The sequence below is a fragment of the Dipodomys spectabilis genome, unplaced genomic scaffold (genome assembly GCF_019054845.1).
Source record: "Dipodomys spectabilis isolate Male_0828 unplaced genomic scaffold, ASM1905484v1 ptg000032l, whole genome shotgun sequence".
NCBI classification, from domain to species: Eukaryota; Metazoa; Chordata; class Mammalia; order Rodentia; family Heteromyidae; genus Dipodomys; species Dipodomys spectabilis.
In genome coordinates, this window is record NW_024870709.1 from 28,205,999 (window position 1) to 28,222,653 (window position 16,655).

Here is a 16,655-nt window from a genome sequence, read left to right on the forward strand (position 1 = left end):
TGCAGGGAAAAAGAAAAGTAAAATCAAAAAGAAAATACGGCCAATCTTATAGCCTGACACAGATTCTTGTTCTGAGCTGGATATTCTCCAACTGCATTAAATTTCTCTACACTAGACTTGTTCAGTTGTGTTGGCAAACTCTGCCTTAGATGAGACATCAAGTAGAAAGCATGCTCAGTAGAGAGGAGGAAAGAAAAAAAAAAACAGCAGGCTCACTAAAACAGCTGTGTTTCATTAATCTAAAAGTGCTAAGAAACTTCTAAGTGAAGTTACAGATGTGTTCATTTGTACGGCAATCAAACACATTTTAAAAGAAGATAGTTGCATTAACTTATTTATTATGAAGTGCATTATGGTATATAAGCTCATAGCTATATTTACATAAAAATAAATTTGCATAAAAATGAATCCATTTATGCTTTTCTCTGGTACCAGTTTCTTAATGCAAGATGACTTGTTAGATTAGTGAAATGATTCGTTTTACTAGGACTAGCATCCCTCACATACCCTCTTCCTGCTTTAATCTTTCTCTGTCTCTCCTACACCCACCTCTAAAAACACATATTTATAAGTTTCAGGGGGAAACTAAAACAATAATTTCAGTTAGCTAAGATAGTTGCAGCAATATATCCACATCTTAATATAGCTATATATATTCATGCACATATGTTCTATGTACTTACATATATATATACAAAACTTTGACTAATACATAGACATAAATGTGTGTGTATATATATATATATATATATACATACATACATGTTTTGTGTGTGTATATATATATATATATAGTTTGATTTATTTTGGAGGAAACTAGAAAGCAGGAGATCATAATTTGATACTTTAATTTACAAAAAAAAAAGCAAGTAAAAAGCCATTTCTGATAATGGAAGTTATCATTGACACTAGGACCTAGGGAATGATTGTATGCTACTTGGTTTGGGTGGATCGAAAATTACATTTTCCAGTTCAACTCTAAGTTTTCTGTCTCATTAAGGATAATTTTCTCTCCTAAAGGGAATGAAGTAAATGAACTTGTTCTATAGACATTTCATTAAAATGATAACGGTAAGGTCCATTTTGCTGGCTATTGGATTTACTTTTTTTTATTAATAAGGTTTTTTTTCTTATTGTGAAAATACCATACAGAGAGGTTACAATTACATTAGCAAGGTAATGAGTACATTTCTTATCAAGCATTGTTGCCTCCTCCTTTGTTTCTCCTTCCCATCTCCCTTCCCACCTCCCCAAAGTTGTAAAGTTCGTTTTTCGACATAGCATCTTGTACATCTCATTGTTGCAATGGGTCCGCCTGAATCCCTATTTAAACAATTTGTTTTTTTCCTTCACTTCCCCAAATTATACCAACATCAAATACAGTGAAAACAGGGGTTATACCATGGGGGAGGAACATACAAAGCAATAAAAAAAATCACCTTATAAATATGTTAGAAACAATAGTAAGAAAGAAAAACAACTTGAGTTTGGATTTACTTTGTTTAGAACTCCTCCTTTTTGATTGTCCCTTTGAATTCTGCCTTCTCTGCTTTCTGTCTAAGGGATACCTGGAAGGATCTTAGGTAAGATGAGGATGGCTTAAGAATTTTATTACATAAACAGATTTTCAGAACAGAAGCACTAGGCTATGAGACCTCATGATCCAGGTACGAATAATTTAAATTTTGAAATAAAATAATACTTAAATATTCGTTTTGACACTTCTAGGGTTTAGAATTGCAGTAAATGACTTCCTAATATTTTTTCTTTTATTGTAAATGTGGAGGAGTTACAATTACATCAATCAGGTAATGAGTACATTTGTTTTTGAACAGTGTCAGCCCTCCCTTATTTTCTCCCAGTTTTTCCCTTCTTGATGCCCCTTCTGCCCAAGTTGTATAGTTAATTTCCAACATAATGTGTAGTGGGCTTCACTGCTGAATGGGTTTACCATGCAGTTTCTGTGCTTCCTGTTCCCCTCCCCAAATCAGATAAACTTTATACAAGACAAAGTGTTCAGAAATCCAAAACAGTGACAAAAGGGAGATAAACTGAAGAGGGGAAAAAAAACTGCAACAGTACGTTAAAAATAATTCTTGTTTCCATTGCTTGGAATTAATTTCAATAAGCATCATTTTTTTTTTTTGGTTGGTTGTGGGGTTTGAACTCTAGGTCTTGGTGTTGCCCCTGAGCTCTTCAACTCAAGGGTAGCACTCTACTACTTGAGCTACAGTGCCACTTCTGGCCTTTTCTGTTTATGTGGCCCTCTACCACTGAGTTACCTTCCTAGCCCCAATAAGCATCATTTTTTATGATCAGATGCATATACCTTTATTCCCACTGTGTGACTGTTTAAACTGCTGTTTAATTAATCATAGCCAGGTGTAATTATTTGCCTTTTACTATCTATTGGATTTACTTGTAGATTTATAAGCATATTCTAATTATTACAAATAAAGGAAACCATGTAGCTTATGTTTCTTTGGGTCTGACTTACTTGCTTAATATACTGACTTACTTGCTAAAAGACTTTTTTCAAGTCTTTCCATTTCCATACAAATGGGATAATATCATTCTTTCTGATGGAAGTATAGAATTCCATTGTGGATATGTACCACATTTTCTTGATCCATTTATCCACTGAAGGGCATCTAGTTTGATTCCATATCTTAGCTCTGATAAACAATGCTTCAATGAACATAGTTGTGCTGGTAGCTTTAGTGCGGCCTGGTTTCTGGTCATATGGTTAAATGCTCAGGAGTAGGATTGCTGAGTCACAGAGAAGCTCTACATTTCTAGGGTTTAGAATTGCAGTAAATGATTTCACAATTTTTTGATCTTAGATTATTTTTACTTGAATAAGAAAAAGGGAATAATATATTACATCTCTCATTTTGAGCATAAAGTGGGAATTAAAGGAATGAGAACAATATCTCCCAATGCAATGAAGTCAGTAGTCACTAAGGCCAACATAATTGCAAAAAACAAAAAACAATAACAAACAAAAAACAAATAAAAGACCTAAATAATTCTCTTGAAATGACAATGTACGGAAAAAAAAGACTACAAATACTCTTGTTGTGAAGTACTGCAGGATTTCATTTTGAACTATGCATAATTATTCTAATATTCATTTTGCATAAAATTTATTAAGTCTAAAAGTCTTTTTTTGGGGGGGAGGTCCGGTCATGGGGCCTGAACTCTGGGCCTGGGCGCTGTCCCTCAGCTCTTCAGCTCAAGGCTAGGGCTCTACCACTTGAGCCAGAACGCCACTTCCAGCTTTTTTGCTTATGTGGTGCTGAGGAATCAAACCCAGTGCCTTATGTATGCAAGGCAAGCGCTCTACCACTGAGTCACCTTCCTAGCCCAAGTCTAAAAGTCTTTATAAATTTTTTTTGTCAGTTGTTAGGCTTGAATTCAGAGCCTGGACACTCCCTGAGTCTCTTTGTGTTCAAGGCTAGCGCTCTACCACTTGAGCCACAGTGACACTTCCGGTTTTTTGAGTTGTTAATTGAAGATAAGAGTCTGATGGGTACTCTCTGACTGGGCTGGCATCAAACTGTGATCCCTAGATATCAGCCTCCTGAGTAGCTAGGATTGCAGATATGACCCACTAGCACTGGGTTTAAACAGTAAAACTATATTTCTCACAGTACTGGAGGCTGGAAAATTCAGTATCTGATAAGAAAGTCTATGGTTTATAGATGTGACTTTCCTCTGTATTCTCACTTGATGTAAGGAGTTGAAGGTCTCTCTCTTTTATAAGTGTAATAATTCCATTTATGAGGAGTCTACCCCAGTGAACTCATCACCTCCTAAATTTCCAGCTCTCTAATATTATCACACTGCTGGTTTGCTTTCAACAAATACAGAGTGGGGAGACAAATATTTTTAAAACTATGTCAGTTAGTGAAGAAGTGGGCACCTACATTCCAGTGGCTATTCTTAACAAATCAATTTCTTAATTTGTATGGTATGGTTTAAAGTAAGGGGAGGATGTAAATACTGAAAAATTCGTGATGAATTTAAATATGCATTTCTGGTTTATATTTTCACCTTGCAGCTGGCACCAGCTATGCATGATTTCTGTGGCTAACTGGTAATTTAAAACAATGAGAAGAGTGTTGATCATCTCCTAACATTTCTAGAAATTTTGAGGACTAAGGATAGGTAGTAAGGACTACAGATTTGTACATTCTAACTATCAACATTCTAATATGTAGAACTTCCTTCTCTCTTTTCAATCAATCATCTTTTGCATTTAACACAATTAAAATTCTTATGTTGCTAACTACCAAGAAGACTTGTTTCAAGTGATTCAAATGATCTCAATACTATTTCTCTATTCAGTATTTGTTCTTATCTCTGTAAAGCAATTGAAGTTCCATCCTCTCCAGGCACTGTTCAGACAGCCTACTTACTCAGTCAGATTTTCTACAGCTCTTTTTAATATAATTCTCCTCTCAACATTTCTTGACTAGAGCAAGTAAAAGGAAAACCAGGAAAAAGTGGAAGAAACTTTCTCAGCCTTCTCATCTGTTTCCATACTTACCTCTCCCCACTTAAAAAAAATCATAGCCAATTGCTGAGTAATTGCCAAGTGAGTTCTTCATCTGTGAGTCCACAGAATCTGAAATTTCTGAATTCGACAGAAATTGCATGCCTACTTTTTGCATAATAATCAGGACTTGAAAGTAACTGTCCAATCTAAATAAGACCAGGACTTTCATCTTTGTCCAGTAATTGGAGTTGACTGAAAATGTAGGGCCACCAAAAATTTGTTGGGTTATCACTTTATGCTCACTGACTTGTTGAAACTACAGATGTGTCATATTATTTTTTTCCTGGTCAAAACAGTGTCGGATACAAATGTCAAACAAGTCTTCTTTGATGCATGACCGGAAAGGATCTAATCAATTGCTGGAAATGGCTGGGAAATTTTTATATATTAAAATCCTTCTCAATGTGAAGCATTCAGTTTCATTTAGATCAGCTTTATCTTTCATTCTTCTTTTCCTCTGCTGAAGAATCTCATTAAATACATTTACATAAAAATCGAGTTTGGATCCCTTTGGATCTTGACTTTGCTCTGGGAAGAACGTCTTTCCTCTGAAACTGAAATACTTTCCCTATGAGTGGAAATAATGGCAAGGACACTGTCTAAAGCAATTGAAATTCAATGAATGTGGACATGCTGATTTGAGGAACTGCTTAGGAGAATTCAAGATGTCGGGTTAATAAAACGTAAAGTCATTTATCATTACCAAAAATTCAGTGCATATTCTTTTCAGGTCTTTTTGACCTAAATAGCCTAAGGTAGCAGTGACAAGGATTCTGACAATACTATACTAGTGGGTCAAGGCATTTATTTATGAGTCCAAAAATTGTTTTATAATAACCCAGTCTTGAAACCAAACAATTACAAAACAACACAAAAAAACAAGAAAAGAAACCATGTCTGAGAGAACTCTAAAAAAATTCAAAATTGCTGAAGTACAGATTTCAAATATTCCATAGACATTTTGCACTTCAGAAGCTTAGCTTAGCAAAATAATTGTGGTATGCATTACATTCTGTTTTCATAATTTTACTCAGCTCTTTTCATGAGGAAAATGGAGATTAAGAAAATCTTCTCATCTGGTGACTAATGTGCCTGCTTTCGCTGAATTACTACACTCAAGTCTATTTTATTAGGGGCACTTATTTCAAACTGTTGTCACATGAAAGGTAGAAATTTGGCAGAAAGAAAGTAGGAGAGAATTGTTTGATTTTACTTATTCTACTGGAACAGGGAGTAATTTAAATGTACAAATGTAAAGCATCTTTTCAGAGACTACTATTGATAATTGCTCCTGTCTTTAAGAAAGGGACTATTTAAAGTGCAATCGTCATGCATCCAGTAGTTTAATTTATATAGCAAAATATTATAAATATACAGTGAGAGCGGGGGGGGGGGGGTGACGGGAGGGGGGTTGGGAGATGGGAAGGGATGAGAAGGGGAAACAAAGGAGGAGACAACAATGCTTGATAAGAAATGTGCTCATTATCTTGCCCATGTAATTGTAACCCCTCTGTATGGTATTTTCACAATAAAAATATTATAAATATATTAGTCTCCTAGAGTACAAAATCCACAATTGGCACCCTTTGAGGTTTTAATGGAAGGAGAGAGAGATGGTTTGGTGACAATTGCTCAAGGTGAGAGGCATAATTACCTTCAACAGCTGCTGTGATGGGTTGAGATGAAATGCAGCAATTATATAAATGGTAGGGAAAACATTTGCTAGTAGTCTACTGTAAGCATAGAGAGACAGTGCATGAGAAGTCACAGCTGCAATATTGTCACGAGAACTAGAGAGATGCTAGAATTCACTTTGACATCGTACCTTAGAAATTTTCAGGAGAGAAGGAATAACAGTGGCAACAACAAAACTGTCCAAGATGTTAAAAGCAGTTTGGTACTTATAAGGATAGTAGACTGCTAAAACTGTACTTCAAGCTTAGTGGGTTTTTAATTTTAATCTTTTTTGGGGGGTGAGTACTAATGCTTGAACTCAGGTCCTCTCAACCTCCTTTAGATTTTTTGCTAGAGACTGATGCTTCCTTGAACATTTGTGCCATACTTCCAGTTCAAGATTTTACTGGTTATTTAAAGGTAAGAGTCCAGGAACTTTTCTGCCTGGTCTGTCTTTGAACTGGAATCCTCAGCTCTCAGCCTCCTGAGGAGCTAAGATTACAAGTGTGAGCCACCAGCACCTGGTTTTGTTTTATATTTTTATACAATGAATTAACAAATGCTAATTAAGTAGCGTTGGAGTAACTAAGGAAAGTCTCCACAATTTCTATGTTATGAATGTTTCTGTTTGCGTGTCTTTTCATTTTTTAGTCATGAGTACTCGCCTCTGTCACATCAGGAAACAAGACTTTCTGGTTAAAAACCACATGAATTGAGGAAACAGATCCCTCAGAAGTTGGGCTGATATGGAAACTATTCACTCTGCCCAGGCCTGCTACCATCAGCGGCCTGAGAGCTCAGCCTTTTCTAGTTTCAGATTTCTTCTGCCTCTGCTTCCCTTCTGTTCTGCTTATCCTTTTTTTTTAAATTATGAAAATACTGCACAGAGAGGTCACAATTACATGGGCAAGGGAATGAGTACATTTCTTATCAAGTATTGTTGCCTCCTCCTTTGTTTCCCCTTCCCATCTCATCCTTGCCTCCCGTCCCCACTCCCCCATACCCCGCGCCCAAGTTGTAAAGTTCGTTTTTCGACATAACGTTTTATACATCTCATTGTTGCAGTGGGTCCACCTTCCTCATATTCCTTCGTTCTGCTTATCTTTGAACTTCGTGTTTCTCTACTGTGCAACTTCTGCTTGATAATGGGTGGGGGTGTCATGGCTCTGATGGGTCCCTGTCAGCGGTGTTCCTTTCTGCAGATCCCTCTGTGTGAACCACACTCAGATTCCCCTCCTCGAAGATCTGAAAGGGGTCCACTCCACCTCACATCGGAAAATTGCTGTTCTAGAATTTCTCTGCCAAAAAACCCCCAAAAACAAAACCACTGAACACTAGTTGACGTAGTTCTTATGTGATGATAGTAGTAGGAATGACATGTCATTTGGTTCAGAGTAATGTCACCTCCGGGTAGCATTCATATTGCATTCCTATTGTCTAATTGCTCTTTCCTAACATACACATTACTCACGCTTTACCTTCTCCATCTTTGCTTAAGTATCTTCTGCTTACTGAGATCTCCCTTCATCACTATATATACACACATATATATATACATATAATGTAAATTCAGTTTCCCATTTTTCTGTTTCTCTCTCTTCCTTTCTCTCCCTTTGTCTTTGCCCCTCCCCTCTCCTTTCTTCTCTCCCTGTCTTTGTTTACTGAGATAGGAATTCATGGCTTTATGATTCTTAGGCAGATGCTGTACCCCTGGAAATACGCTTCTAGATATATTTTCTTCTTTTTCTAATATGTATACAGCATAAACAATCTCTATCTTTCTTTCCTTTCTTAACTTCTTAATTTTCTTCTAAATATCTATCATATGAAAACCATGCCGTCTTCACAGTCTTTTCATTTTATTTATATTTAGTCTCTATTCACTAGAATAAAAGTTCTACAAGTATAGGAACTCTTACTTTTTTTGCCCATTGTTAGATACTTAGCCCCTATGATCATTTCTGGCATACAATAGCCACTGAAAAAGTCCATATTTGTTGAATGTATCTAAACTGAAAGGGGCACTGTGTCAAAATTTTAACACAAACAATGATGAATACAAGTCTTGGTACATTGTACCAAACCTATGGGACAAGTTTAAATGGCAGCAGGAGGTACAAGTTCCCAATGAAAGGATCTCTGGAAAATAAAATTCAATGCACTATTCCAGGGAACATCAAAGTTTTCTCTTTTTTTTCAGTCATGGGGCTTGAATTTAGGGACTAAGTGCCTTTCCTGAGGATTTTGTGCTCAAGACTAGCACTCTGCCACTTTGATCCAGAGCTCCACTTCCAGTTTTGTGATGGTTAATTGGAGTTAAAACTCTCATGGAGTTTATTGCCTAGGCTGGTTTCAAATGGTGATCCTCAGATCTCAGCCTCCTAAGTAGCGGGGATTACAGGTGTTAGCTCCAGTGCTAGCAGAATATCAAAATTTTGAGGAGTAGACTAAAAGAAAAGCAGCAAAAACTCTGGGAAAGAGTATATGAGAAAGGAAAGACAATAAAAAAGCATACTAGCAGAATTTGGAAAGAATAATGATTTCATGGGCCTGGGATGAAAACGGTACAGTGGGTCACAGTCACCTTACTTCTGCTACTAGTGATCCTATGTAATCTCCCTTTCAGGGTCAATTGTCATTTTGCTTCTGGCCAATAAAAATTGGCAAGTCAGCAGGATGCTCTTTCCATAATCACATTGCATAAGGTTGTAGTGTACGCATGCTAGCTGATGGCCTTCCTTCCTGGCTTTGATTAGGTCAGCCGCTGTGATGTAATATGGCTTTACAGTTGAGGACAAAGTGGGAAGGAGCTAAGGACTTTGGGTAACAGGAAGAAATTCAGACTTCAGCTTCCTGGTATTCATTTTGTTAAACTGTAAGTTAGATATTTAAAGGAATTACACCAATGGGATCCTCCCCTGAGTATATTGTAGAAAACACATTTGTGTATATGTGCATGTGCATATGAACATGTGTATGTTTACATATATATTTAGAATTTAGGTCTAACTTCCACATAAGAGATTATACATGGGTCCCTTATATCCCTGAGACTGACTTACATCATATAACCTAATTTTTCCACATTGATCCATTTTTCTGTAAATGACATAATATCATGCTTCCTGACAGATGAGTAAAATTCTAACACACATATATCAAATTTTCAAACACATATATATGACTCTATATGAAATTACATGTAGATATAATTTCATGGAAAAACTATGTGCATACATACCATCTGACAATCTCGACCATCAGAAAGATAGCAACCAATTAGGATGGGAACAATCAAGATTATGCATGAACCCCAATGAATACTATAAATTCTATTCATTATTTATAGCCTACTCAGTTGGCCCTCATCCACATTTATTTTGGTTACAATTCTAATATACTTGATTGTCTGATTTCATGAAAGCTAAAAGCAAAATATTGTGGCAGCCATGAAGAAATACTGTAACTAGCAGCTATAACTGCCAATCAACAGTACATTTTGGCTCCAGTTAATATTAGGGATTTTACTCCTGAATGATCTGAAGGCCTATTAAAAATAACTGATAATTCAAATGATGATCTTGACATATCAAAGGAAGGTTAATTTATTGTTAATTTCCTCTGGTTAAATAAAATCAATGAAAGGTCTAAAAATATTTCAGCAAGATTTTAATTCAAAGAACTAACATTTAACCACAGTTCTTACTGAATTAATATATAATGATCTTGTTAGTTGAAATAGCATCCTCAATCACCTTACCATCACCATTTTCACCACCACCATAACATATTTGTAAAGCATGATGGAAGCTACTTATTTTGTTTAATATACCTTTTCAGTTATAACATAGACGTCCTCTTCCTGTTGCCTACCCCGTACCTGGCTTTAAGAATATAATCTACAATAATTTCACTGTTGAAACATTGCACTTACTTCTTTGGCAATACTATGCTTAGCATAGTCTTTAGTCTTCAAGTGCTGCATTGTCTATTTTAAACACATTGTACGTTTTCCTTTAAGATACATATGGAAGTATGCATACCTGATCAGAGATTTGAGAAAATTAATGAATTATTGCCAAGGAAGGTCCATCTCAAAGGCAAACTGAATGACAAGATCCATAGACAAGACAGAACAATGAAAATAGTTTCTCCTTGAATTACACATGTCTTCTTTCTCCACTTTTCTGCAAATTATCAGTTTATTCTTGGTTAGTTTCCAAGTCAGCTACTTGAAAGAACATGTGTCTTTCTTAGCTGCTTCTTTAAAACCATCATGTTTCAATTGGGAGAAAGACGGAAATGAAAAACACTGGGAAATTCAACTCCTTGCATTGATTTGGTTATTCCCATTATTCCATGAAAAGCAGCTTAAAAGCATAACAAATATGCAAATAAAAATAAATAAAACTTTGGAAGTATAGTATTTGTCCAAACTAACTTAAAGAAAAAATACCAATACAAATTTTACCTAATTTTATATCATGTAGAATAACTTTTACTCCAGCAGAATTAAACAACAGCACTTAATTTGACAGAGAATATACTTTATGATAAATTGATTTTCATGACACTTTTAAATGGTATCCATTCATGAGCTCTGATTTGAGTACATGGTCAGGGAAACCATGTACTCATGTGAAGAGCATAAGTTTAATCTAAAGATGTTTGCATATGTTTATAATATCTAGCATAAGAAATTTTGTAGCTTATAGTCAAGTAGACCAAAATAAAATAAAGTCTATATTTCTGATAAAACACACTAATCTACAAAAACCAACAGCACAAACATTTTTTTTCTTCCTTGGGCCTTCCTTTCTTTCTTCCTTCTTTCCTTCCTTCTTTCTTTCCTTCCTCTTTTCTTCCTTCCTTCTTTATTTCTTTTTCTTTTTGCCAATCCTGGAGCTTGAACTCTGGGCCTGGGCACTGTCCCTGAACTCCTTTTGCTCAAAGCTAATGCTTTACCACTTGAGCCACAGTGTCATTTCCAGCTTTTTCTGTGATTTATTGGAGATAAAAGTCTTACAGACTTTCCTGCCCTGACTAGCTTAGAACTCTGATCCTCAGATCTCGTCTTTTCTGAGTAGCTAGATTAAAGTGTGAGCCACTGGCACTCAGCTTTAAACTATCTCTTTTGAGTTAACATTTACATGTTCTTCATATGATTTTTGGCCAACAGGAAACCATTCAAATTCATGCCTCTAGTCTCTAATGTGTCTCAGTGAAATCAATGAAAATTCAGTTCTAGATTGTCTTTGTATGATTGTAAGTTCATAGAACACACCTGAAACAATTATCAATGAAAATTCATCCATATATTGTTTTATAAGAACATATTGTATTATAATATGTATCTCTATGGATAGAAACTAGATGATCTCTTATTTAGCCAGTATGAATGTGTAATACAAAATTCTTTTTGTCATAAAATGAATAAGGAAAGTATATGTCATTTGAGAAAATATTAGGCATGTGCTAGCAATTCAATAACTTGTAAATTGTTTCTTTACTTTTTAGCATTAGTCCCTGAGAAATGCTAAAATGTAGGCTAGAGTGCACCTTCTTTCATCTATGACTTTGAATTAAAGTGAGAAGCAATATTTCACAAAGGTCAACCAAAATACATTTTTCAAATTAATATTTATAAAATATTTTACCTCTGTAACTGTTTCATTCTTGTCACATGAAATGATGCTTTATATTAAAACATAATAAAGTGCTACAATTAATCATCATTAATCTACTTTTTGTGCAGCGAATGTAGCTCTCCTAGAGAATGTGGAAAATTTTATAAAAGGATGGATGGAAAGAAGAAATGAAGGAAAAGAGGAATATGATATATTAGATGATTTTTTTCACTTTACTTGAATATTTTCAGTGACTATAGAGCACTATTAATTATAAGCCAGAGACATCATGTTATTTGAACATAATTTTGGGAAGAAACAGGGAAACGTGAAATTATACTTACACTAATAAAGCTGCTCTAAAATGTAAAAAAACCATTGAATTCTCTTTGTTATACATCATATTTCAAAAAAGCAGTCATTGTTACTTAAATTATTATCCTTTACTTTGAGACTTTGTATTAGCTTCGTATATGTTCATCTGAACATATGTTCAACCTCTCAGGGTTAATCAATATCAATACCACAGTACTGCTTTTTATTTTAGAGACTTCAAAATCAAGAATAAAATATAGAATTCTGTTTCATGTCTTTCTGATGATCAAGATTGTTTAACCGTTTTTATTAAAATTAAAAATTATATATGTATAAGCATAAAATTCACATACCTATATATCTAAACCTATGTCTGTATATGGCTATAATGCAAATGAAAATATAAAGCCAAACACAAGCTCAAAATTTTCTTCAAGGGGAAAATAGACTTAATAGGTCCTCAAATTTCCAACTCTGGGTCTATAAGTACAGTCTTATATTTAAAAAGAGTTCCTGTTGAATTTTAATGTTGGCTAATAGGAAAGTCTCACACTATTCTCACTGGGTTTTTTCAATCAGGGCTAACACTTTACTACTTGAACTACATCTGACCTCTCAGATATTATTAAAGCTCTCTTTTCCATCTATAAAAAATGGGTGCATATCAACTTTTCCAAACTTAATTCAGGTCTTACGTTGGATTCTCTGGGAGAGATTGTTTTCTGCTTAAAAGTTTAGGAGATAACAAGACTGGTGTCAAATTTATACAAGTGCCTTAATCTTCACCTTACATTTCTTTTGCCTCCTTGTGTCTATGTATTTAATTACTTTACCTAATATCAGAGTTTTTTGAGTTGACCTTCAGGACTCAACCTTCACATGCATTTTTACATTCTCTGCAGACAATGGCTGCAGACAAGGCTGACAGTAAACTATCACTGGATGTTGACGATGGTGCTGCAGTGAAATTACAGATAGCAGTTTCTTCATGGAGATGTCTGCACCAGCCAAGAACTCTGGTACAAAATTGTCCCACAACGGAATCTGTCTGAACCAGAGCTCTTCTTATAACATTGATCAATCAGGAAGTTCAAAGCCTACTGTTTTCCCACTTAAGAGCGGTTGATGGGAGGGCTACACTAACTTAGAGCCAGGAATTCTTGCTTCTTCCACAAGCAGCCATCTGGATTCATTATTACTAAAGCTGAGAGATCCAATTACAAGCATCTATTTGTAAAGGAAAATCTTGACAGCTATTAAATGAAAGTCTTTCAAGATGCCAAGGCTTAGATAGGTTTACCTGGAGAAAAATAAGCTCAGATACAAAGATGTGCCCCTACCACAAGAGGGTTGAGAAGAAAAGGAAATGAGGGAGAATAAAATAGTTCTCTTGATTTTCTCCTATTCAAATTGTTTTTTAAATAATATGAGACTTCTATTTTTTTTTTAAATTTACAGTATGTAATTTTCTTTCGTAGAAGAGGAGCAATCAAGCTCAATTTACAAAGTAAGGGAAAGATGAAAGTTTAGAAAGCCTTAAAACTTTGCTGACTTACGGGGAGAAAAAAGGGGCCAGGCTGAAAGACAAGAAATAATGATTACTACTTGTGTTCTCCAAAGTTTCCATTTTGGTTGAGCTAACTGGAAGGAAATATAATTAGGTTACTTGTGTCATCACTTCTATCAGTAGTTGTATATGTTTAAAAAAATTATTGCCCTTTCTTATTCAAATATATGAGTATAATTGTCCTTTCATATTCTCTATCACAATCCAAATGGTTTGCTGTGAACTGTAAACAGAGGGGGAACTGAAGTCTACATTTGTTCTCCTTAGTAAAGCAATGAGATGCTTTTGGAGCCTAAGGGTGGATATGAATATAGTATGAGAGATCAGTGGTCAGAGCTACGGAACTCCATCTTGAAGCCTAGCTTTGTTCCTTCCCATAAACATTTGTACAAATGCAAAATCTCCCATAAAAGAATTTTCCTCCCCGCAGTTTTTTTTTCCAAAAATAATCAAATCATTTCTAAAGCAAAACAAAACAAAAAAAGTATTGAGACTTATTATGCAGTGGTAACCATTGGACAGGGCATCATAGCTAATTAGCTTGGAAGTATACGAAGTTCCTATTCAGCAGCTTTTCCTGGATATGCAGATGAAAGAGATGAATTCCCCCACTGCTGCAAGATGGCAGATCAAAAGTTAACACTTAACCATTTCCAATACATTTATCTTTGTTTCAAATGAGGTTTTCAAGTTTTCTGAGGACTAAGATATTGTGGAATTATGAGTAGAGGCTTAATAAATATTTCTAGATTGTTATATCTCAAGTATATCACATTGTAATTCATTGTGACTTCAATCCACTCTTTGCATCAAAGATGCTTGAGTTTCAGTGACCAGGAAATGAAAAAGGCATAGACTAATATAGAAATCTCATTGTCAGCTGCATGAATTGAGTATAAAATATAATCTCTCTGCTTTTCCATCCAGTATTATTGGACCAATGAAAAAGAGAGGTTGTGACACTGAAGAGAAAGAACTCCTACTTTGTAGTCATAACTGTGTACTGGTACCAGTACCAGTAAAAACCATTTTTTAAAAATAAATCATCTCTGATGAAGGGATAGCTTCAGTTTATATATACAATGCAATCTGATTTACTATTCTTAAAAATAACTGAAAATTCGCTACTGGAAAAATGAAATGAGTAAAAGCTGAAGTCAAAATAGAAGTTCCTCTTTTTTGTTTTAACTCTCAGATGAATAGGCAGAGTTATCCTGCCAAATTGCTCTGAATGTTTACTCTAAACTTCTGGGCCTGGGCGCTGTCCCTGTGCTCTTCAGCTCAAGGCAAGCGCTCTACCACTTGAGTCACAGCACCACTTTGGTTTTCTGGTGGTTTATTGGAAATAAAAATCTCATGGACCTTTCTGCCTGGGCTGGCTTTGAACCTCGATCCTCGGATCTTAGCTCCTGAGTAGCTAGGATTACAGGTGTGAGCCACCAGCAATTGGCTGATTAGTAAGATTTTTATAAGTCAAACAAGCCTACAGGCTCACAACTTGAGGAGTACTATTATAAATCTTAATCATCTCTATGAAAACTGTTGCTTATTACTTGTCAAAGCAAATGAACTACCAAGGATAAAGTGGCATTAGTTTTATTTGATGAATTCTACCAGCCATCCAAACAGACTTTGAGAGCATGCTACTGTCAGATAGCTGGTTCACTCTGCCTTTGTTTTCCACTTTGGTTTTTGTTTTGTTTGGTTTTTCAGTTTGAGTCTCTGTTAATATAAGTCATCCTCTATGTTCTTACCTCCTGCTGACTTAAGATTCAATCTTTATGAATATAATTCTCTCAGGGATATTTTCATATTTCCCTGTATCTGGTAACCTTCGTAAGCAATTGCTAATTATGTTTTGATTTTATTTGTATGTTACAAGACAGTAGTAGCCTCTATTTTATATTAAACACATCACAGTGCTTTTCATTGGTTCAAGGGGATTATCTAATTACAGTAGTAATAATGTTCTGAAATGATTTCCTTTATATAACAACTGACCTATCACTACATTCTTTGAACTCAATGCCAAACTAAATTTTAAAATAACATAATTGTTTATGAAAAACACAAAGAGAATTAGAGACAAAAATGGATTTTATTAACAAATCCCTCAACAGTTTAGTAATCATTTCTCATATATATGCATATGTGCAATAGATCAAACATGTAAATCTTAATGTGGGATTTGAGAATGTTAGCATAAAGACATAATTTATGAAGAATTAATAGTAGCTAATCTCATAAAGAATATCTATTATGTAATACCTAGACTGGTCAGTTTCTTTTTGAAATAAATTTCAACTAAAGGAGAAGAAAAGTTAGAAAATGCTGCTCTATTACTTAGTTAAGATGTTTTCTCTGAAACTTCATTTCATCCTCTTCCTATCTATAAAATATTAATAAGTCACTATGATAGAGACTTTAGCAATTATTAACTGTCCATATAGGATATGCAAATTTTGACTGCAAACAATTAAAATTGTAGTTCTCATTCCTAGTTTCAATGTTATTAGATCATAAGAAAATTCACACACTTGACTTTCATTACATCTATCAACATGAACTATTTCACTAGCCCTAAAACAAAACAAATTCATTGGAATATATGTGTAATAAATGTGCTATAGTTAAAAAGATTTTGAAGGTCATTGAAAATGGACAAAATTTTGTATGATGACAGTTAAGTCAGGGGTATGGCAAATCTGACAGTATCAGTAATATTTCTCAGTACATGTCATCAGAAGCCAATCTTAAGTATTCAATTACTTTTTATCCTGCTAAATATACATCATTCTAATGAATCTTTCTGTGAAGAATAAAAGACATACATGACATTTAGGTGGAAAATTGGCAAGCAGAAATGATATCTCTAAAAATGCAACAACTCGTTAGTTGTTAGAAAAAAAAA